We start from the raw sequence: 23,783 nt of genomic DNA on the forward strand, positions 1-23,783 counted from the left end.
AAAGATTTTCCACTAAAGCAGAACTGGCTATAACAGGGACTGAACAGATGGCAGTCCATGGAATTTGTCCCAATAGTCTCTTCAAAGTCCTACCTACTCTTAGTCACCTCTCTCTCATACTACCAGGCACTTGAATTCTCACTGTTAGAATACCATGTTTGCATGAAGGCATTATCTCCAGATTTTTTAAAATTACAGAATCATAGTATCAAAAAGTACTGCCAAGAACTAAAAAGGATCTCAAATTTTATCCTATTTGCAGGCTAACAAGTTAGCCAGTTGCAGTTTCTTGGATGCTGGCAGAAGACATAGACAAAGGAGAATTTGTTATTCACAGAAATAGCGGTAGTCAAAGTATCAGCATTTTAACTCTGGTTCCCTGAGCCCCAGTTCCCACAAAGCAATACAAAGAGGACCAAATGATACCTGCATGTGCCATGGATGCATAAGAGGAGAGGAATCATGAGCTTAGGGAACCCGAATATTTTATAATGGGCAGCAATCTGGCCTGCCCTTTACCAGGAAAAGAGAAGCTACCTTTATTACACTGAACAGTAAACAAATCCACACCTTGCTCTGGAAGGAGACACTATATCTAATTTCTAAGGCTGTTTTCTGTATAAACAAATTTGAAAATATAGTTCAGCACAGAGGCAATCTATATAAACCACGTTTTGTAGTTTCTGTAACTTGATGAATTAACATCTTCAAGATGGAATGTCAACCACTTTAAGTAAAAAATTAGGGACCTGAGATAACCACCTGACGTCCCCACACTCTTAGCCCAGCGTGAGTTTATGGGGTGACACTTTTAAATATAGCAAACCAGTCCCAGTGTATCCTTTCCTGCCTCACCTCCTTCTCCCTGCAGAAACCACTGTAAGGCACTTATCTACCCTCTTTCTACCTTATAATTGATCCTGATCTTCCCCTGTGTGGCCCCACATGGCATGCTGCATTTTCTCTTAGAGAACTGTGAGGATAATAAACTTCTGTGATTTCAAAGCAGCTCTCTTTGTGCCTCACCATACTTTAATCAAGATTATGTTTAAAACACAGTCAGTAACTCTGCTCATAAAATATGGAAAAACATAAGTGGTCCATGGAGAATTGTCTCCCAATAGATACTAGCCCAAAGGCCATTGGTTCAAATCTCTAAAGATGCCCAAATCCTCTCCAAAAAGAGAACTCCCTGTTCCCGCAAAACAACCTAGTCTGTCTTTCAAACATTTTTGTTCCGTAATTCTATGTCATCTGTTATTTTTATTTCCTGGGCTTTCTTTTATACTTTGTGTTCTGTGAAAGGCCCATATATGCAAAGTGGCCTCCAAGGGCCAAAGGAGTTGTGGAACCAAAGAAGGAGGCAGATAAATCCAGTTTGTTGAGATGGGATGATTTACTAGGGGGAAATTACAGTTGAAAGTGTGGTCTTGGGTGGTTGCAAAACAGGTAGTTCTCCATACCACAACACCCTAGACCCAGGGCTTATATTTTGGGGAAAGTACAGTATACATGCTCTAGAGAGAATGTGTAGGTAGCTATGCGTGTCACAGCCTATGATTTCTGCAACAGCATCAGGAGTTGTTTTGGAGGAAACTTACAGTGAATAGGTGTTTCCACATAAAGAGTAATACAGCAATGAGACATTTAGAGGCATTTCTGGACCTGGGATTAGTCAGAAGTTACATGGCAGATTAACATTTAAGATGAAGTCACTCTTTTCCCCACACCTGGAATCCAAAAAAACATACGTATTTGTAGGCAACCATAATGTGCATGTCTTTCTCCCACTATTCTAGTTCTTGGAAACTTTTTTTTTAAGTACAATTATCTGCAATTTTTTCAACCATGTAGATGACACTCTATTAAATGCAATCTTATTTGTCTACTATTAAAATATATTGCCCACAGAAAATATTTTAGGTGCAGTCTGAATAAACAACCCAGAGTAGAGTAGAATAGAACTGTTAACTCCTTGATTTACATGCTACATGGTAAATCACTTACTTATAAGCCATAGTGCACCTCTACTGATCAAAAGTCAATTATGAACTAAAGCCTCTAGGTCATTAACCTTGCCATGCCATAATTCACCCACCCTTTATTTTGTTTTTTCTCTAAAATACAGGACTTTATTGCTGTAAAATTGAATCTTAGATGCATTTCTTTTCTCAAGCATCTGAAAAGTCTCTTAGGTTCTGAAAATAAAATAAGTTATTCTTCTCAGCCTCAAAGGATCTGAAAATTTACTTTAATTTTATATAACCTAATCCTACTCCTTGGTTATAATGTAGAGCAGGATAGAGCTGAGGATAGGGCCCTATGTACTTGACTAGAATTTCCCATCAGTTTTGCTTAGATGAATGCTCATTGAGCACAGCTGTTCAACAAAAGAATTCATTTAACTGAACTTTCTTCCAGACATTACTGGTTAAAAATATTCTCTTTGGAGGCTTTTGACTACTGCATTTCTATATGCTGTCCTGTCAATTTGCTGACTAAAGAAAAGAAGTTGGTATGTGACATGGTTTGGCTCTGTGTCTCCACCTAAATCTAACCTTCAATTGTAAGAATTCCCATGTGCCAAGGGCAGGGTCAGGTGGTGATAATTGAATTACGGGCATGGTTTACCCCATACTGTTCTCATGATAGTGAATAAGTCTCAAGAGATTTGATGGTTTTATAAATGGAAGGTCCCCTGTACAGTGTCTCTTGCCTGCTGCCATGTAAGATATGACTTTGCTCCTCCTTTCCTTCCACCATGATTGTGAGGCCTCCCCAGCCATGTGGAACTGTGAGTCCATTACACCTCTTTGTCTCAGGTATGTGTTTAATAGCAGAGTGAGAACAAACTAATACGATATGCCATGACTTATTCTTACAGAATTCATGATGGCACCAGTGATCATTTTCTCTGTCATCTAGAAGCTCATTATTTTTTATATGTGCACGTGTCTCTTCTTAATAACAACTCAGAATAGGTTAACGTTTAGTAAATATATGCTTGCTGTATGTAGTTCTGTTGTATGATTTGTCATGAAAATATAATATAAAGAAAAAATTTAATTGGAAAAAAAAGATTCCAGGAAGCATTCAAAGAATGGAGAGGACTGGGCACATCATTAGAGACAGAAGGAAGGGGACTGGTGAGGGGAATATGGCAAAGTGGAGAAAAGAAATTAAGTGAGGAAGAAAACAGTGCATTTAACCTCTTTTAATTTAAATCTAACTTATTTTGGGGAGAATTACATTTTAAAAATTATTTTTCTGGCCACATAATCATTTGGGCTCTCAATTTGCATATTTATTTCATTATCTGGTGCATAATCCTGGAAGGCAGGGACCATATCTAATTTTTCAGTATTTTAACCCCCACAGTTTGAGAACATAGCTTCCTTATCCAATGTACTCAGTAATAATTTTGGAATTGAAATGTTTAATTTTGTGGGATTACATGCCAGAGTCTGTTAAAGCTCAGACAATGACCCCTAGAAAGATGGAATGATTTGGCCAGGCGCGGTGGCTCACACATGTAATCCTAGCACTTTGGGAGGCTGAGGTGGGCAGATCATGAGGTCAGGAGATCAAGACCATGGTGAAACCCCATCTCTACTAAAAATACAGAAAATTAGCTGGGTGTGGTGGTGGACGCCTGTAGTCCCAGCTACTTGGGAGGCTGAGGCAGGAGAATGGCGTGAACCCAGGAGGCGGAGCTTGCAGTGAGCCGAGATCGAGCCACTGCACTTCTGCCTGGGCGACAGAGTGAGACTCCGTCTCAAAAAAAAAGAAAGATGGAATGATTTGCTTAGAATCAAACACATCTCAATGTATTCTTCTGCAAAAGTGCTTCTTCTCCATTCTAGGACTGTCTTTCTTGGATATCCAAGACTGGTCTGGAATCTCTGTACAGGCTGCTTACAAGACAGTTAAGCCTATTGTGGTTATTTGGCTTGGTGGAACTAGTTCATATATTAAGAAATGTACACTTTGATCCCAGAGTCTGAATAGTTACTTCTAATACCATTTGTTGGCTATCACATAGACACAGACATAAAAACATTTATCCGAGAGGGCCAAAAGGAGTTTTTCTCAGATGCTGTTGTATATTTAGGAGCTAATGGAATATATTTAGAAGGGTCTCTTTCCCAGTTGTTTTTATTAGCAATTGGAATAGTGCCAAAAATCGTGAAATGAAAGTAAGCATTTCACTAAAATGACCCAAAATGCACACCAAATTTTTCTGTAGTCCGAGGAAGGGCTAGCTGTGGCATATTTATGGCAGCGTTAACCAGAAGGCATAGCTTCTTTGACAACTGCACTCGTCTAAGCACTCTTAATGTGACTCATGGAAACAACAAGCAGTTGTGACCATGGCTTCAACAGCTGGGCTTGGAAAACTCCAAGGATCTTATGTGTCAACCAACTCCCAGTCCTTCCTTGTCCTTCCACTTAAGGATCTTCCTGACCTGGGGCCTTCTACGTGCACATTTCTACCCAGCATATTTCCAAAATTATTCCTTTCATCCCTGAGAGATCTGATTTTTTTAAAAAAGTAATAAAAAAATTATTCTTCATAAATGACTGGATTGTTTTTATTAGCTGGTATATTTAAAAAATATTTTAGAAAAGGGGAACACCATAACATCCATCTTTGCCCACATCCCATTAGAAATTCTGAAAGTATAGTGCAATATCAAGGAGCCAGGAGTACATCCTTTCTTTATGTTTACTACCCCAGTTTTTAATTTGTAAAAGTATTCTGGCTGATTTGTACAGGAACAGAGAGACTACCATTGCAGAAATTTTGTAAATGGGATGTGATATAGGAAAGCATTCACACCTCTCAGTAAATAGCTCTGAAACTCTTCTCTTACAGAAAATCCCTGGATAGCCTTTTGCTGGAACTTTTCCTGTTTGAAAACTTAGTATTTGTCATCTATGTTTCCAAGAGCTATTTAAACAAGAAATTTCATAGAAATATGCTTTATATTCTTTGGAGAAAATGATGGATAAGTATGTCATTTTGAAATTGACTTTGTTTCCTCCCAGGAGGAAGGGAGGAGCCGGGCACTTCCCAGTACCAGAAAAACAAGGCGGGCAAAGGCAACAGCAGAGAAGAGGAAAGGAAAAGAGACTGTGCCCTCCTTTCATGAGAAGAAATCGCTCTTCCTGGGGCCACACAGACCGATAATACTAAAGCTTAAAGGAGGTTGAAAGTGGGAAAGTGCCTCTGCTGCTCAACACTCCTCATGGCTTTCTGCTGCCATGAAGGCCAGCATCTCATGCAGATGTCCAAAAGGCTGCTTTTGGCTGCCACAACTGCAAGCTCAGTTGCTGGACTGTCCAGATCATTGTCTAAGGCAGCCTAGATGGAAAGGGAAAAATTGAACCAAATTTTATTTTTATGACCATAGAATTTACATTTTCTCCTCAAGTTTGGAGGAGGAACTAACTAGATCTTACTTAAAATGCAAGAATACACCAGTACCATGAGATGAGCTTTTATATTCCAAGACAGAGCCTGGAGCCCATCTTTTTAACTATGTTAAAAGACCCAGAAACTCTTACTTCATAATGACAATAAGACTGTATTGGAGCTGGAGGATACCTCCAAAACATTAACACATCAAAGATGGTCATGTATTTGGTTTAACTGAATAAAATAGAAAACGTCATGAAAATCTTTAAGTCAGCTGAACCTGGTTAAATTTTTCAAAATCTTGGAAAATTCTCTTTCATCTACCCTGATGAGTTTTTTAAACTTTTATTTCGGCTTACTAATTTGCTCATCTTTGAAGTGTTGAATTGGAAGCAAACCATTTAGCTTTTGATGATTATTTCCGGAATTTGGAGTTTGATCTCTTGGTTAATTTGCCTCATGTTGACATGAAGTGTATTCTAGTGGCATATCATAAGTTAAAGTATAAATGTTCCTCTCTTCATCATCCTGAATCTAAGCAGACTCTATGTATGACATGCAGAGTCAATAGCAACAGGACCAGGGATAGGCATTCTCCACTAGTGAGTAATGTATTTCAAACTCCTACACTAGACCTGCCCTCGAACGTTAATATGTCCTTGGAAACTTTTAATCAAATTATTAAATTCAAGTATATTGTATTAGTCTGCTTAGGCTGCTATATCAAAGTCTGGGTAACTCAAACAACTGACATTTATTTCTCACAGTTCTGAAGACTGAAGCATAAGATCCGGGTCTAGCATGGTTGGGTTTTGGTGATGGCCTGCTTCTAATCTTGCAAATGGTTACCTTCTTACTGTATCCTAACATGGCACAGAGAGGAAGCTCCGGTGTTTCTTCCTCTTCTTAGAAGGGTATTAATCTCATCATGGAGGCTCTAGCCCTCATGACCTCATCTAAACCTTATTACCTCCCAAAGGCCCCCACTCTTAATACCATCATGCTGCGAGTTAGAAGTTCAGCTTGAGAATTTGAGGGAGACACATTCAGTACATAGCATAAACAATTACTGATTTCAATTATTAAGTATTGCTTATAGTTAGCTATTGTATGATTTTTTTGTTGATAAATTTCTTTTATTTGCAAATATAATTTAAACCCCATGAAGTCCTTTTGAAATGTTTATCTTGATCTACATTTTGTAGATAGGACAACAACTTGAAGACTAGAGCTTGATGAAACAGCAAAGTGTCAGAGCCAGTGCTTGCCTTCAAGTTTTGACCTCCTATTCCACGCTTTTGTTACACTTCACTTGCAGTGGTGAGAAATAATAATTTTATGTATGCATGTATGTAAAGAGGCACTAAAAATACAAAAGCACTAGATTTTTCAAAATCGTCATGAAATGGAGAAGGATTTCCTAAAGATGACATAAAACCAAGAATCCAAAATGAAAAAAAAGACAAATCTGACTGGATAATAATATTAAAGTTCTATAAGGTATAAAATAAATAAGAAATAAGAATTTGAAAATCACAGAACAGATAGGAAATATTTAAGATGCATATGACAGATGGGGGCTAATTTTCTTAATATACAAAGAGCTATTATAAATCAAGAGCAACAAAAATGATTTAAAAATGAGCAAAGAACACGAATAAGACATTAACAGAAAGAAATACAAGCATATGAAAGTAAGCTTGCTCTCTCTTATACAAGTTGAGCATTTCTGTTCCGAAAATCTGAATTCAAAATGCTCCAAAGTCCAAAAATTTTTGAGCACTGATGTGATGCCAAAAGTGAAAAATTATTTTACACCTGACCTTCTATAATGGCTCACAGTCAAAACACAGTCAAAATTTTGTTTCCTGCACAAAATTATTTAAAATATTGTATAAAATTACCTTCAGGTTGTGTGTATAAGGTGTATATGAAAAAGAAATCTCAGTTTTCTTTTCTGAATTTAACTAAGAGTAATACTCAGGTACTTGATATTTGTTTTAAAAACAAATGAATAAATGGGTTAAAAATTGGTAGCTTTGTCCTAAAAAAAAAAAAAAAAAAAAAAGACATCTCCTATACATAAATAAGACAGCACAGCCATGTTAGCCAGAGCTGTCCTTCACATCATGTTTGTAGTCACAGGTCCTCATAGAATTCTTACTCTTCTCATAAAGAATTTTCTGAGATTGCAAAATGTAAATAGCTTGGTCAGTGTATTAGTGCATTTTCATGCTGCTGATAAAGACATACCTGAGACTGAGCAATTTACAAAACAAAGAGGTTTAATTGGACTTACAGTTCCACATGGCTGTGGAAGCCTCACAATCATGGCAGAAGGCATAAAGGAGCAAGTCATGTCTTACATAGATGGCAGCAGGCAAAAAGAGCTTGCTCAGGGCAACTTTCCTTTTTAAAACCATCATATCTTGTGAGACTTATTTGTTACCACAAGAATAGCACAGGAAAAACCTGTTCCCATGATTCAATTACCTCCCACTGGCTTCCTACCGTAATACATGGGAATTTAAGATGAGATTTGGGTGGGGACACAGCCAAACCATATCAGTCAGTAACATTTATTCAAAACCACAAATCATAGAGTAATCCAGGGCAGAAGAAAAGAAAATAGATATAAGGGTTGACCTCAAGGTACTTAAGAGCCAACAGGATATCTAAACCTACTGTGAAACATGTATGTCAATAAATAGAGATATAAGAATATATGTGCTATGTATAACAAGGTCAAGGTTTATGGAGTGAAGGACATGAGTGTTTTAGAGGGATAGGGAAGTTGTCAATGCAATCGGATGACCACAGGACCATATCTTCTGACTAAAGTGTGGTTCCTATTGGACCTCATGGTGTGCCCACATTTTTTGGCATCTCTCCTAGCTGCCTACCTCTTTGCTCCCGTTGCAATCACATTCATCCACACTTTCTGAGTTGCACATGTCTAGATTGAAACAAGTGTTTCCATGTAGCAAACACACAGAATTCTCCCATAGGCAAAAATCTACTGAGGTGTAATTAATGTCTTTTCAGACTATTGTCTGTATTTCCTTGAGCCCTCAGACTGATTGTCCTGTTCTAGTTCTAAGCCAAGGAGATTAGACTTAGATTAGGTTGAGTTTGTGTTCTTGGCTGCCAAATACATCATTCTCCCTCATGTCTCGCTCTCTTTTTTTTTTTTTTTTAGACGGAGTCTCGCTTTGTCATCCAGGCTGGAGTGCAGTGGTGCGATCTCTGCTCACTGCAACCTCCACCCCCCTGGTTCAAGTGATTCTCTTGCCTTAGCCTCCCAAGTAGCTGGGACTACAGGCTCATGCCACCATGCCTGGCTAATTTTTTGTACTTTTAGTAGAGATGGGGTTTCGCCATGTTAGCTGGGATGGTCTTGATCTCCTGACCTCGTGATCTGCCGGCCTCGGCCTCCCAAAGTGCTGGGATTACAGGTGTGAGCCACTGCACCTGGCTCCTCATGTCCTTTCTATGAACCATCACATTTTTCTATGATGGGACATTCTGAGCAAATATGGCATTGTGGAGAAGAGACTATTTATTATAAGCACTGCATTTGGCTTTGTCCTACAGAAAAGAAATGACCAGAAGAATATAATAATTAGGTCAGAATGTCTTGTGATCAAAGTTGCATTATTGATACTTAGGACAACACCAAATCTTTGAACTAAGAAACTAGTTCATAGATTCAATGTCTATGACTAACTGTATTGCATCAACACCAATTAGTCACCTAACTTACTTTATTAAATGGGTCAGATATGAAATATAAACAAAAGCAAAATTTTTTCAACTGTAAAACACCATGAAAACCATAAGTCAGCCTGTGATTCTCTTGGTAAATAAGGCAAAGACATTTTTTCTTTTCTTTTTTAATATTTTGCCAGAGGGAATCCTAAGAGGTCATCTACTTCTTTCTTTTTCTTTCAAGCAAGACCCGTTCTAGCTATCTCTAAATAATAGAGAAGTCTTATCATATCTTATTCTTTTTTTTATTAATAACTTTATTTAGCTAAAAAGTTTTGGAGCATCTACTAAATGGCAGGCATGCTACTAGGATTGGAGCTAACAAGATAAAAAGAAAAGGAAAACATGATGTTTACCCATGAGGAAGTAGTTTAGTTAGGAAAGACTGGCTTGGGTACTTAAATTCCCTAAGCAAATGGGGAAAGCAAGAGGATGCATAAGTTTGAGGGAGAAGAAAACATGTGGGTTTAATGGTATTGAGCTTGAGGCGCCCATGGAGGGGCCAGTAGGCTATGTGGGCCTGGAGAAGTTCTGATCTAAAAATACAGATATAGGAGTCACTTTCAACAGGGTTCTTAAAGCTGTGAGGATAGGAAAACCACATAAGAGGCCCACCTAGAATGAAAACCAGGCTTAGCAAAGGTGCTCCTTAGAAACCCAATTCAACATTGTTATTATTCTGACAGTCCTGGTTACCTACCCATGTCTATCATCACTCTTTTAGTTTAAGAATCATCCTCTCAGCCAGGCGCAGTGGCTCACACCTGATTTCCTAGCACTTTGGGAGACCGAGGCAGGCAGATCACCTGAGGTTAGGAGTTTGAGACCAGCCTGGCCAAAATGGCAAAACCCTGTCTCTACTGAAAATACAAAAATTAGCTGGGCATGGTGGTGCGGGCCTGCAATACCAGCTACTCGGGAGGCTGAGGCAGGAGTATCGCTTGAACTCAGGAGGCAGAGGTTGCAGTGAGCCAAGATCACACCATTGCACTCCAGCCTGGGCAACAAAGTGAGACTCTGTCTCTAAAATGAAAAAGAAACAACAATAACAAAAGAACCACCCTCTCCCTCAGACTTGATGAAAATAAGAAAATATGAGCTTATAGATGCACAGCTTGAAATGCCCATGGTGGACGACCTTGAAGCTTGGCTGGATCGAAGTGCTAAAACACTGTAGTTAGGACTTGCTCTCTTTGCATCTTTCAGTTCTGCTGTCCTCCAAATTGGTTTTGTTTTGAAACATTTTCTCTCCACATGGATGTCTCCAGGAATTCCAGTCCTACATCCTACCAGTATCAAACCCCAAAAAAGGAAGTTTCTCAGCACCAAAAATTCCAGCTGAAATCTGGGGATCAACTCTCATTCCATCCACTTGAATGACACACTGTTTCTCAAACTCATCACTGTAGAAAGGTGGATGGAATACTCTGATTGTTCAGTCAAGTCCCTTGGTCCCTCTGCTTTGAGGTAAGCCCAGCCACTCAACAAGGAACAAGACTCCGGGAGCAGTGGCTCCCTAGAGAAGAATTGAAGAAGGTGAAAAAGATATTGGACAGGTAAAAACCAGAGTTACCCTTGATCCCTTGTAAGTGCAAGAAATACAAGAATTAAATACAAATACAATGAATAAAATACAGCCCCGTGAAGACAAAAGAGGAAGACAGGAAATAAGGCAAAGATAAAGTGATAAGTAGTCAGGGAAAAGTAGGTGTCAAGTATCAGAGTACCACCAAGGAAAGACACAGTTAAATGTCTGCCCACTTTATTATTATTATTATTATTATACTTTAAGTTCTGGGGTACTTGTGCAGAATGTGCAGGTTTGTTACATAGGTATACACGTGCCATGGTGGTTTGCTGCACCCATCAACCTGTCATCTACATTAGGTATTTCTGCTAATGCTATCCCTCCCCTAGTCCCCTCTCCCCCAACAGGCCCTGGTGTGTGATGTTCCCCTCCCTGTCTCCATGTGTTCTCATTGTTCACCTCCCACTTACGAGTGAGAATATGTGGTGTCTGGTTTTCTGTTCCTGTGTTAGTTTGCTGAGAATGGCGATCATTAAAAAGTCAGGAAACAACAGATGCTGGAGAGGATGTGGAGAAATAGGAATGCTTTTACAGTGTTGGTGAGAGTGTAAATAATAGTTCAACCACTGTGGAAGACAGTGTGGCAATTCCTCAAGGATCTAGAACCAGAAATACCATTTGACCCGGCAATGCCATTACTGAGTGTATACTCAAAGGATTATAAATCATTCTACTATAAAGACACATGCACATGTATGTTTATTGCGGCACTGTTCACAATAGCAAAGACTTGGAACCAACCCAAATGCCCATCAATGATAGACTGGATAAAGAAAATGTGGCACATATACACCATGGAGTACTATGCAGCCATAAAAAAGGATGAGTTCATGTCCTTTGTAGGGACATGGATGAAGCTGCCCACTTCTTTCGTGTTTTGCAATGGTTCTGAGGAAACAGAGAGCCCCTCTCATTTGTCTAATTTACTATTCTTGATATCCTTGGAGGCCATTGTTTGGTAAGAGTTGTGGAGTTTATTCTGTAAGGGAGAAAACTTATTTTCTTTCCCTTTTTAGGTTGTTAGTTGAAACATTGTCCTGAAAACAAAAGTCAGATTAACAAAAGAAAAACAAACAGAAGTTTGTTAATGTGTGCTGTACCCATCACACAGAAGAGGCCTCGGTTCAAAAAAGCACTTCTCCCTTAAGGCAGTGGCTTAGATGCCTTGCTTAAATAGTATTTTAACAAAGAGCCATAAATCTTGTATAGTGACAAAACAAAGAAGAGAGTATCTTCAGGTTTCCAAAAGGTGGGGAAATGTGGGAAGGTAAATTTATGGGAAGAGATAGATCCTAGATCTCTGATGCCACTGTCTCTGAGCTGATAAAGGCAGAGAGGAGAGGCAGAGTGTACCCCTGCGTTTAACCTTTTAACTAAAATCCTCAACATTTTAGAGAGGAATATTTTGTTTTCCTTCCATTCCAAAGGCCAAAAAATCCCAATTGCTTTAGTACAACTTCTAGGTTCATTTTTCATCATTTAAAACATTTCTGGATACCATTGATATTTGCCTGTAAATTCCTTAGGTCCTTAAATTTTATATTCTAAAGCTAGAATTATTGCTTTGGTAAAAGTCTGAATAATAATAACAATAAGAGCATTATTCTAATTCCACACTTAAGCCTTATAAATATGCTTTTAACAGTAACTACTGTGCTGGATGGTGTGCTACTTCCAATCTGTTCTCCTCTTAGGTTTTCTTCTAGCTTACCTTCACATCTCTGTTATGGAGGTTGCGGAAGAAAAATTAAAAGAGGTGGTAAGGCCTCATGGTATCTAATAGACTGACTTTGAACCGAATGTCCACTGTAATCAAATTGCTTCTAATTTGTCTATTTTGGTTTTTATGTTTTAGCCTAATAGCTACAAAAAAGTTTTAAAGTATCTAAATTACTCAGTACATAAAGACAAAGATTACTGTTGCTATGCAAAAAGTACATAGGCCTGAGTTCAAAGCTCTAGGGAAATTAAAAAAGAACCCATGCTGTGACTTACAATTTCAAATCAATTTGAAAATATAATTTGAAACTTTGGAACTTTGTCCTCCAGTCTATATTTGTTATTGTTTTAGATATTTGAGCTGAATTTTTCAGTGGGGACACAACAACAGATTTAATCATTACAGTGTGGAGGAAGGTATAATGATATTCAAAGAACTTGAACCAGAAGTCAGAAGAAGTGGCTTTGAGACCCAGTACTGCCGCCCCTGTGACTCTGGAGAACCTACTCAACCTCTCTGAAACTCAGTCTTTCCTTCTTTAAAATGGAGTCTATAACAATTATCCATGGGTAGCAGAAAATCAATAACATAACAGAAATGAAACCAACTGGTACACCGTATTTGCTCATTCAATGATACTCTTTACGCTTTATCACGACATCATGTGAAATATAGGAAGATACAAATTACCTCCCTCAATAATTTATAATCCAGTAGAAAAAAACTATATGTGCACTCTAAGTGATATCTTACAGGAGTTTAGACAGAAGATTATCAGAAACAAGAAAAGTTGAGGAACAGTGAATGTAGAATGTGGAAGGTGATGTAGGCCTTGAAGACGAAAGGGTTTGCATTGTTAGAGTAGAGGAGGGAGCATCCTAACCAAGTGAGTAAGTGTAGGGAAGGCAGAGGAGGTGCAGAGAGTTGAACAACATGTTTTTCCAGCACAAAAGCATGATTCTTCCTCAGAATCTTTAGCAAATAAATAAATAAGCAACAAAAATCATCTTTCCATTTACTTTGCATGTATCATGGCTCACCAAGTCATAATTCAGGGGGAACAAGCTAATTTTCTTAAAAGCTATCTTTTCCTTCCATCATTCAGAAGAAGTGGATTATCATAGAAAACACTCAGTATATTTCCTCTTTAAGTAAAGTGTCGGTGGGGAAATTTAGGTGGGCATCTTGTGCTATGGTTGCAGAGAAGTTTTATGAAGACTACTTGAAACATGAGCATCCGGGAATATTTGAAACATAGGTATTATTTGGTCCAAACTTGCTGGTTTACAGCTTGAGAAAAATGGTACCCAGACACACTGAGTGACTTTTCCAAGGCCACAAGTCAGATACTTAGAGAGGTGAGGTGAAAAGCCAGGTCCTCAGGAAGACAGAACTCTAATCCGGAAATGGATTAATGTGTAGTCATTTGTTTATTCATTTATTCATTCAGACAGTCTTTCCTAAGGGCTTGCTATATGCTAGACACTATCCTGATTACAAGAGATTACATGTTATGAAAATAAAGACAACCCAAATGAGAACAAACAGAGGCTATTTATTCCATTTGTTATAGCTAGGAAGTCAGCCACTATCACATCTGGGAGATACTCAAAGGCAGAAAGAGGACTGGCAAATCTTTCTAGTGAAGAAGAAGGAAGGCTTCAGGTATGCTCTGATTAGAGGCTGTTGGCATGGGGGAGCCTCATGCTAGCATGAGGTGGGCTTTCTGGGAGTGGTGCATATATGTGATTGGTTTGGGGAGCATACCATTCTGCTCTGCTGACCACTCTAGGCCAGAGGTTATAGTTTGGCTTAGAGAAGTGATTGCTGCAGAGGTGGAAGGTCAGAGTTCTATTCTCATATGTGATCTGGCCATTGTCCATTTACATATTCAGTCCCCTTGGTGGGGCACAAGAGATGCCGTGCCTCCAACTAATGGAACTTATAGTCTTATGGTTTAATCACATCTTGGAAAATGCTAGCAAGGAAAAGTTAGTGGTTGCAGAATGGAATCTGGAGTCTAGTCTGGAAGTTTCCTTGAACAACTGACTCCAAGCTGTGCCCTAAATATTAAGTTGAAGTTACTCGCAGCAAAGAGTAAAAATATCATTACTAGAAGTATTTGTGAGGTTTTACAAATAGACCTGTCAATAGATTTTTACAAAAGAGGTATTAATCCCTTTTTCCACCTCTGATCAGAATCAACCAATCAAATGTTTTATACTATTTTTTTGTCTCTCACACCATAGCAACAAAATCAGAACGGATCTCATTGTGAGGGCCTATTATGTCTTAAAACAAAACAAAAACGAACATAAAGGGCAGCATTTAACATGAAAATAGTATCCTGACCCTCCTTGGACTAAATATTGTTAATCAAGTTTAAATTTAGCTCCCACGAAGTCTCAAAAGAAAAGGAGACAGCCAGGTCCGGCGAGGAAAAACTTCCGAGTGCCTCTAAGGCAGGGAAAACAAGCCTCAAGTCAACAAAGGGCAGGCAGCCTGTAAAAACAAATGGTGCTGATGAGAAGGCTGGGGCCCCAGAAAGCTCATTAGCAATCAGATGCAGCCACGGAGCTGTCTCCTTCCAGTCTACCGGCCAATGACACCATAGAGCCTGTGACTCAGCGGCCCGACTGCCCGGCTGCACTCCTGAGACATCTCCGCCTGCTCAGGCGACTCCCAAGACCCTGGGAGACCTGGATACTGAAGGGGAGGAGGCAGGAAGCCAGGAAACACCACAGAAGAAGTGAAGAAAAGCAAAGCTATTGTCCTTATCTACCCACTGATAACCAATAGTGAGGGATGGGGAGAGGCAGCTGCTAGGTGGGATTCTGGAGACAACATGACTTCAACTGAGGGGCAGAGCGTGGCGGCTGCACTTTTGTTTCCAGCTTTATGAATCCCAGTGCTGTTCTCAGTCTTTGGAAATTGAAGGACCTCTTAATATCACTCGTTTTGTGGCCTTTTACATGAATGAAAACAAATCTTATGATATGTTGCTTTTCAAAAACGGCTATTTTGAATGTGGTTGACACTTTCAATGAATTTGCTTTTTCTTTTCATAACAGCAGCTGCATGCATGGGAAAACAGTAGGCATACGTAGTTGGAAAATAGTAGCACAACCCTTTCTCATCTCTCTCCCACCCCTGCAGGCTTCCAGGTGAGAAGTACCGGGCTTCACAATTGAGAATCAGAGTGAAAAGGAGGAACTGGCCTTTATTGAGTATCGACTATTATCAGTCATTCTTGGATAAGAAAGGTATTGTTTGTTTTCTCTCTTATAAAATACAAAACAATTAACTTGAGAAATTAAGATATCCGCCTTGGGTCATATTATTGGTAATTTTGAAACTTTCAAAAATCACAGCACTTTCCACCTTTCCAAATTCCTGCTTAAATCAATTCAACTTCATAGGGGGTGTATTAGGGACTGGCTGACTACCTCTCATGCATATTTGTGAGGGAGTCTTGTACTTTGCCCCTGGTGAGACTTTTAGTTCTTTATGTCCTAGATGCTATTGGTGGGATGCAGAAGTGATGACTGATTGAAAAGTGTTAAACAGACTAATCAAGTGATTCTTAGGCTGAGATGGCTCCAGGGCCTTAGATTCCTACATATGCAAAGTGAGACAACTCAATGTAAATAGCAAAATGAAACTTAAACTTTACCAGTCGGAAACTACCAACTAATTCTAACTAAAGATTTTCTACTTTAGCCAATCAAATATTTTCTTTGTCTTTCTTCTGAGGACATCTTACAACAGTTTTTACATTGCACCCTCTCAATGAAACCCACACCATTTGTGGTTTGATGCTGCCCAATTCATGAACTGCTGTCTGGTCAAGTCAACTCTTTAAAATTTTAATGTACCGAAGTTTATCTTTTAACAAAGGGGATAGGGCTTCTTGGAGATAAAAGATTCAGTTTATTTGAATGGTATAGATTATAGGGCCTTTGACTAAAAAGGCACATTAAGTGATAAAACCATAAAGGGTTTGACATATAACATATAACCTATAACATCAAAAATATCTTTTATAGAACAAAGAATGAAGGATCAACATTTGAGTCATTATCACAAACATTATCACAATCCATTTTCTATCAATATCTGAGGACTATTGAGTCTTTTCTCCCAGAACACTAGTTTTCAAATGTGTTCAAATTCCTTCAGACCCTTCAGGGATCCACCTGGAGAGCAATGGCCAATCCAAAAGCCCCAGTTGAGGACTGAGGCTCTACTTTCAACAAAGGTGCTTCATGTCATCTGTTTCACATGATGGACTATTTTGAAAGATTTAATTTGAAAGTCACTGTATGAAATAAATTTAGTGCTTGGCAGGTGATAGTTCCTTAATACATATTTATTGGCCAAGGGTAGATTACTTGAACCACAAATGCCTCTTCTGAACTAGTTATTTTTGATTCTTATTTAAAATAACAAATGAAATAGTATTAGAAACATTAATATGTTTTTATAAAAGATGAAACCATGACACTATTAAGTTGGTTCAGGCTAGAAGAATAAGGATACCAGACTACCATTACCTCACATACATCTGGGGTTAAGGTGATCTTTTGGGAGCCAGAAGAAGCATATGAGTTGTCATTCTATCCAAAATACTTAACTCACACTTTCAACTTTGGATTATTAGACCCTTGGATTGCTTTTTTCAATTTAAAACCAATGATCCTTGAAGTCCTTTCTACTTTGAGACGGAACAGGGGTATCGTAAGGCATCTGAAAAGCCATCTTTACTATGTATTCATTCTCCAGGGGCCTCAAATCCACATATGGCAGCAGAAGTAACTTGCTGAGTCTATTTAGTTGACCCTGAGATGATGAGATACAGGACAAGTAAGATGCCTTGGTGGGGGGAATACGGTGCTGATGAGCAAAGAATGCTGAGGTGGGCAGCATTTTCCTCATCCAGGAAAGGATAACAATAGCTGCCATCTATTGAACTCTTACTAAGAACCAAAAACTATGTGATGCATCCCTATAAAGTAGTTACATGTATTCCAACCATTGTACAAGAGACTGTGCTTGCTTAAAATGCTCCTATGGCCCTACATTCTAATTAGAACAGAATTGATGCACTTTATCAAGGTACCAAAGCTCTTGGTAATCTGGCTCATCCTCATCTCTGACCTGATCTTTCTCCTCCACTCTCCCATTTGCCAGTCCTGCTCCAGCTTTATTGGTCTTCTTCCTGTCCCTTGGCTCATAAAGCTTATTTTGGGCTTGCTGTCCTCTTGACCTTCCTTTAAATCTTTGCGTAGCTAGCTCCTTCACATTATTTGAGTCTCTGCTCATCTGACCTAAGAGAGTTTGACAGTCCATCCAAAAGAGTAGCTTGCCCCTCCCTGCCCCCTGAATTATTCTCAATCTCATTCTGTTTTATTTTTTAAATAAATAAATAATAATAAATAGGTAAATAAATAATAATAAAATAGGTAAAAAAAATTACCTATTTTTTTCTCTGTATATGTTTGCCTCCTTCATGTAAACTACATAAGGGTTTGTTCAAGATGTTAGGTCCAGGGCCTTCATACATATTTGTTGAATGAATAAATGAGTGATTGAATGGTAAGTAGTTTAAGTTAGATCACACAGTTACTGCACAGTTGAGCCAGGTCCTAAACCTAGGTTTGCCTGCCTCTATTCTTAGGAAAGTAAACTCATAGAAGGGGAGTGCTAAGCGTATCAGAATTCAAGATAGGATGATGCCAAGTAGTAGAGCTTTTCCTATTGCATAGTTTGGCTTGGGCTAGAGCAGTCCAGTCTAAGACTGTGTTTCTCAAAGGAAAAGACCCAGCTCACTTGTATCAGAATCACTGGGAAAGCTATTAAAAGGCTTATTGGGCTCTGTCCCACACCTACTGAATTAGACTCTGGAGGTGCTTCCAGAGGGGCTGATATTGTAAACAAGGTCTCCAGAGGTTTCTGATGGACTGTAATTTTGAGAACCACAGGCTTGAAAGAAATTTGCTCCTGACCACACAACATTTATTTAGATGTCTGAAGTTTCTTAAGCATACATCATTCTCACATATTCGTTAATTTCCCCAGGGTAGGCACATATTTCTCAGGTCAACTCACTCTTTTGGAGCAGAGAAGAGACAATGCTGCCCTGAGTTAGGTATCACAACCCTTCATCTGTGGCACAGCCTCCTCCTTTTAAACCCTCCACCCTTTAGAATTTACAATCAGAGATAAAAGTGTTTATCTCTTGTTCTGCAGATCTGCATGGAACTTGGTCCTTTTAGGACTATGAATCTGGTTAATGAAAAAGTAATTTCAATTCAGAAGCTTCAAAAGCCTAGATGAACTTCTGGAAAATTATTATTCAAGATTTCTTTATTACACTTGAAAGCATGTAGGATCCCAATAAGCCAAATAAGAGACCTAGGCCATTTTTATTCCTTGGTGTACCAAATAAGAAGTCTATACATGTTATGAATAATGACTGTGTTTAAAATACCTAAAATGATTACCCTGAAGGTTTGCTTTGATAAATTGATCTTCATATCCTTTGCCTTAAACTTTCTTAGCTTCAGATGAGTTGCCTGCTTTAATTGGTTACTTTGAAGTCTAGTTTACAAACAGAAACTAAGCAACACCCATTCAGAGAATCAGGGCTACCAAATGGAATGAACTGAATAATGGAGCTCTTTCTCTGACATTCGATGCTTAGACTGCAGGGTTGGAAAATCTTATATCTGAATTTCTGTCAGTTGACATCAATAACTTTCACTTTTAATGGACTTGAGACATTACATTTTGCCTGACTTGAAACCAGTGGGAAAAAAGAAGTTTCACCTGAAACTTGGCCCAGATTTCTCCTTTGTGGTTTATAAATGATGAACACATGCCCAGATTGGGTTCAGGTTTAGGACAAAATTCTGATGAGGAAATTTTTTGCTTATTTCAGGTTTCAAAAAAAAAGTTTACAGTTCTGAACAACACTCTATGTATTATAGATATGAGAATGCACTCCTGGTCATTTCAGTGAGTAGAAATATTTTAGACTAGAAAATCAGAGAGAAATCTGAGATATCTCATGTAAATATACTTAGGTTTGCTTTAGGGATTATGCTAGTGACATTTTAAAGGAGCTCTTAAAAATCCAGTGCTCTAAAGTGTGCTCTGCTATTAACTATATAGTTTTAATTTATTTCCTTGACTTATCAATTTTTGGAAGAGGTGACTTTATGTCTTTGTCATGTCCCAGCCCAGATACCTTTCCATGATTTTCTTCTAGTGATGTAGGACCAGCTCTTTATTCATTTATTTTACCTTTAAGCTCTGTGTGACTTGAAGGACCAGCTCTTTAAATGATGCATCATCTGGCTATTTTGGATTGTATGTACATAAAACACAACCTAAGTCAATTTAAAAAATAAAATAGCTTCATTTCTCTGACATCATCTCAGCTCTGCCCTGCTTCTTGTATCAGCTTAGTTCTCACACCAGCTTTCCTCACGATAACAAAATAAAGAGTCTCTTGGGCTATGTGCTCCCTCACTAAAGTCCAGAGACAATAAACTTGTTTTTTTATTTTTAAGACATTTCATTTGGGATTTCTATTACTCACCATTGCAAATATCCTAAATGATAAAAATGGGAAAAGCATGCAAGAGGGTGGCCAGATCTTTTTAGAAATAGAATTTTTATTTCTCTGCTATAGTGAATTGAAATAACTCTTAAGTATCCCTTTTACCTTTTCTTCTTCCACCTTCTCATTATTTTCATGCTTATTTCTCCATGCCTCCTTGCTTTAAAACTAGGGGAAGCTGATGGCAAAAGGATGAGGAGTGTCACCTAAGACTACTGTATACTGCAGACCAGGTATGCTGGTAATGATAGATGATTGATTTCCAGATTTTTCTGCATTAGGCCTTCTCTGTCAAGTCTTTGATTTTGTGCTAAAGAATGATGAATATCCTGTCATCATTGCAATATCTTGAAGACAAGACCAATAATGACTTTTATTACTGCTGTTGCTACTATTATTATGGTAGCAACTAAAATGTCAGTGATCCATCCCACGCTGTGTAGCTCTACATTGGAGAATTTAGGATTTAGGGTAATCACAGTAGACTTAGACTTTGAAATTGATAATGAATTTTTTAAGTTAACTATCATTATTTGATCTAAAAAGAGAAAGAGAGAGAGAAAAGAGAGATTGAGAAATTCCAACCATCTGGCATTTTTAGGTAAAAGATTAAATGGTTGGAAAACCTGGGTTCTAGGAGTTGAGCTGCCATGCACTGGATGTGGGTCGTGGTTAAATCACTTAACATCCTTGGATTTCACCTAAACTGAGAAAGTGAGATCATTAGACCATTGCTAAGAGCTCTTTGTTGGTTCTAGCATTAGTATTACCTCTTTCAGGCAAGGACAGGTAGATCCCAGGCACAAACTGGCCACTATTCACAAGTTAACCCAGTGAGGGGGATTCTTCAAGACCTAATTTCTCATTTCTAAATTCTTCACTCATTCTATAAACCTTAAAATATGAGAGCTGCCTGAGCTATAAAAATCACTGAGGCCAGTGGTTATTACCCGTTTTTATAGACTCCTTGACATTTTTATGAAAATTATTGGCATTCTTTTCTGAAAAATACACATGCAGAAAATTTTGCATATAAATTAAGGATTCACAGAGTTACTGAAGCACAGCCATGGGCCTATGTAGACATGAGTTAAATATTCCTGATGTTGCTTGACTCCATTGCTTCGTTACCAACAAAACTAATAGCTAGAAAAGTAAAATATCTCAACCAAAGTCACATAACAAATTAGTGACAAGACACCAATGGCTTGTGCAACAGCCATCCCATGCCTGATCATCTGTTCCTTGTGGGAAATGGCTCCTGCCATTCTCAGGAAATGTAGCTTCTTCCCTTCCCCAAGAAGAAATGTTGTTTAACTTAAATTCTCAATCATGAGAATTCATTCACTTGGAAAGCAAACCTAGTCAATGACACATAAGCAGATACCTTCTAGGGTCTTTTCTGGAAAAGGTTCCTTTCCCATATTTAAACAAAGAAGAGAAGCAACTCGCTCTTCTGCTTTCACACATAGTCTTGTGAGGGTGTGGTATTTGGAACTGTAACAGCTACCAAGAGGGTAGCTAAGACGTGCTCAGGATCACAGAGGGCAAAGATGGAAAGAGTGTGGACTTTTGGTGACATCATGGAAGGACTGAACCACCCCTGGACTGCTTGCTTTTTTCCATATTTCTTGTTGGGTAAAGTAATAAAGGTGTTAATTGTTTAAGGCACTACTTTTCAGTCTTTTTCACATTGTGATGTATGTAGAAGTGGTCATACTTGTATAGCACACTAGCATAATTGGAGGAGCCAGAGGACTCAGGAACTTCAAATTTCACTCCACTGTCCTGAGGGCTGAGAGGAATCAGCCCCTTATACAACAGTATCTTAGTATAGCCCCTGCCAGCACTCCAGTGTGCCAGGCACTATCGGCTATGGGGATTATCTGATTCTATAGGGGTGTGTCCCTTTGTCTGTCTTTGACTAGCCTTTTCAACTCTGTAGAGAGACAAGTTAACTTGTACAAAACTGCAAATGTTTCCTGCCCATAGCTATCCAAGTGATTCTTGATTAAGGCAATGCAAATGGATTTTCTGCATATTAATCAGCTTGAGTTTCCATAAAGACATATCATAAACTAGGTGGCTTTAACAACAGAAATTAATTTTCTCACAATTCTGGAACTAGAAGTCTGAGATTAGGGTGCCAGCACACTCAGGTTCTGGTGAGGACTCTCTTTCTGGCTTGTAGACAGCCACCTTCTCGGTGTGGTTTCACATGCTAGAGAGACAGAGAGAGACATCTCTAATGTCTCTTCCTTTCTATAAGGACACCGATTCTATCAAATCAGGGCTTTACCCTTATGACCTCATTTAATCTTAATTACCTCCTTAAATCACTGCCCTATCTCCATTACAATTTCATGGGGGTGGGGGTCGGGTAGTGCTTCAACAAATTAATTTGAGGGAAAGGAGAGGACACAGTTCAGTCCATAGCATTCAGATAGACAATGTAACATTTTATCTCTGTATACCATTTAAATTATTTGTAACATCTTACTCATTCCTTCATTAATGAATAAATAAAATTTTTGACATATGCTTGTCTTACATATATGTGTGTTATAATTTTATTTTTTGTAATTTATTTTTTAACGAAAAGATCAGACTCTATTCTTAGATGGCAGTTCCTACGATTACTGAAAAGAGAGGGACATTTTAAGATCCCATTATTTCCCAATTCATTTGAGTCACTTTCCTTGGTTGAGGAGACTGACCCTTGTTTTTTTCTATATCTTATGGATCAATTGTTAATTTAAAAGAAGCTGGATTGAAAATACTGAGTTGTAGAAATCCTTAGTCCTGGACCCAGGTGGATTTCTACAAGTTATAAAACTCAGTAAAGCCATGTAACCTCTTGGCCTCACAGTTCCTCCATCAATGTAATGAAGAGATTGTAATAAATGTTCTCTGATACCCTTTCAAATTTTAGAATGTGTTGATTCCATGATTTGTGCTTATAAAGGGTGGTAACTGTAGAGGTAAAACTTTCTCACTGTCTAGAAGAAAACTATTTAAAAATTTTTTAGAGATATGGTCTTGCTATGTTGCCCAAGCTGGAATGCAATCACTATTCACAGGTGCGATCATGGTGCACTATAGCCTCAAATTCATGGCCTCAAGTGATTCTCTCTCCTAAGCCTCCCAAGTAGCTGGGAATACAGGAGCATGCCAGCATGCCCAGATAGAAGAATATTTTAATAAAAATATCCACATATTTGTGATGTCTGCCTTCTTCATGCTTTGGTAGGTAAGACTGAGTTTTGGAAGATTTTTTTTCTCTTCTCTTCTCCCATTCCTTTACACACCTGCTTCCTGCCCTGCTGAAAAAGCCACTAACTCCCTTTGTGTTCAAGTTTCTCCATCTGCGAAATGTGAGGCTGAGTGCCCATCGGCCTCCCAAGGGTATTCTGTGTCTGACTCCATCACAGAGCATTCACTATGCTGAGCATTATCTACAGACCGAGGCTGGCATTTCCTTCCTTTCCTTTCTTGATCATAATTTGATCCTTGCTTCCTTGGGAGTCTCTTGCTTTTACAATTTGTCAGTAGTTCTAATCCTGTTTTAACATAATTTAAAGCTATGGTGATGCTAATGGTGTTATTGATAATGAGCTGGAAGTGGCAGAGAGCCTTTTAAAAAGCGTGTTCAAATAGTGAAAAA

The 23,783-nt window shown here is 38.5% G+C and overlaps 2 long non-coding RNA genes across 3 annotated transcripts in view; one reads left to right on the forward strand and one right to left on the reverse strand.

Moving 5' to 3' along the window:
• Positions 1-23,783, reverse strand: part of LOC134739753 (uncharacterized) — a 76,631-nt gene that overhangs the window by 38,367 nt on the left and 14,481 nt on the right. Inside the window, exon 2 of one of the 2 annotated variants that reach the window (XR_010126771.1) lies at positions 1,602-1,730. The exons of the other annotated variant lie outside the window; for it this stretch is intronic. This is a non-coding gene — a long non-coding RNA (uncharacterized LOC134739753). The remainder of the gene's footprint in view (positions 1-1,601; positions 1,731-23,783) is intronic. 2 annotated transcript variants of the gene reach the window in all.
• Positions 14,780-23,783, forward strand: part of LOC129038902 (uncharacterized) — a 31,970-nt gene continuing 22,966 nt past the window's right edge. The window contains exons 1-3 of the long non-coding RNA XR_008503250.2: positions 14,780-15,321; positions 15,652-15,758; positions 20,292-20,352. This is a non-coding gene — a long non-coding RNA (uncharacterized LOC129038902). The remainder of the gene's footprint in view (positions 15,322-15,651; positions 15,759-20,291; positions 20,353-23,783) is intronic.

Source organism: Pongo pygmaeus, chromosome 5 (genome assembly GCF_028885625.2).
Source record: "Pongo pygmaeus isolate AG05252 chromosome 5, NHGRI_mPonPyg2-v2.0_pri, whole genome shotgun sequence".
NCBI lineage: Eukaryota > Metazoa > Chordata > Mammalia > Primates > Hominidae > Pongo > Pongo pygmaeus.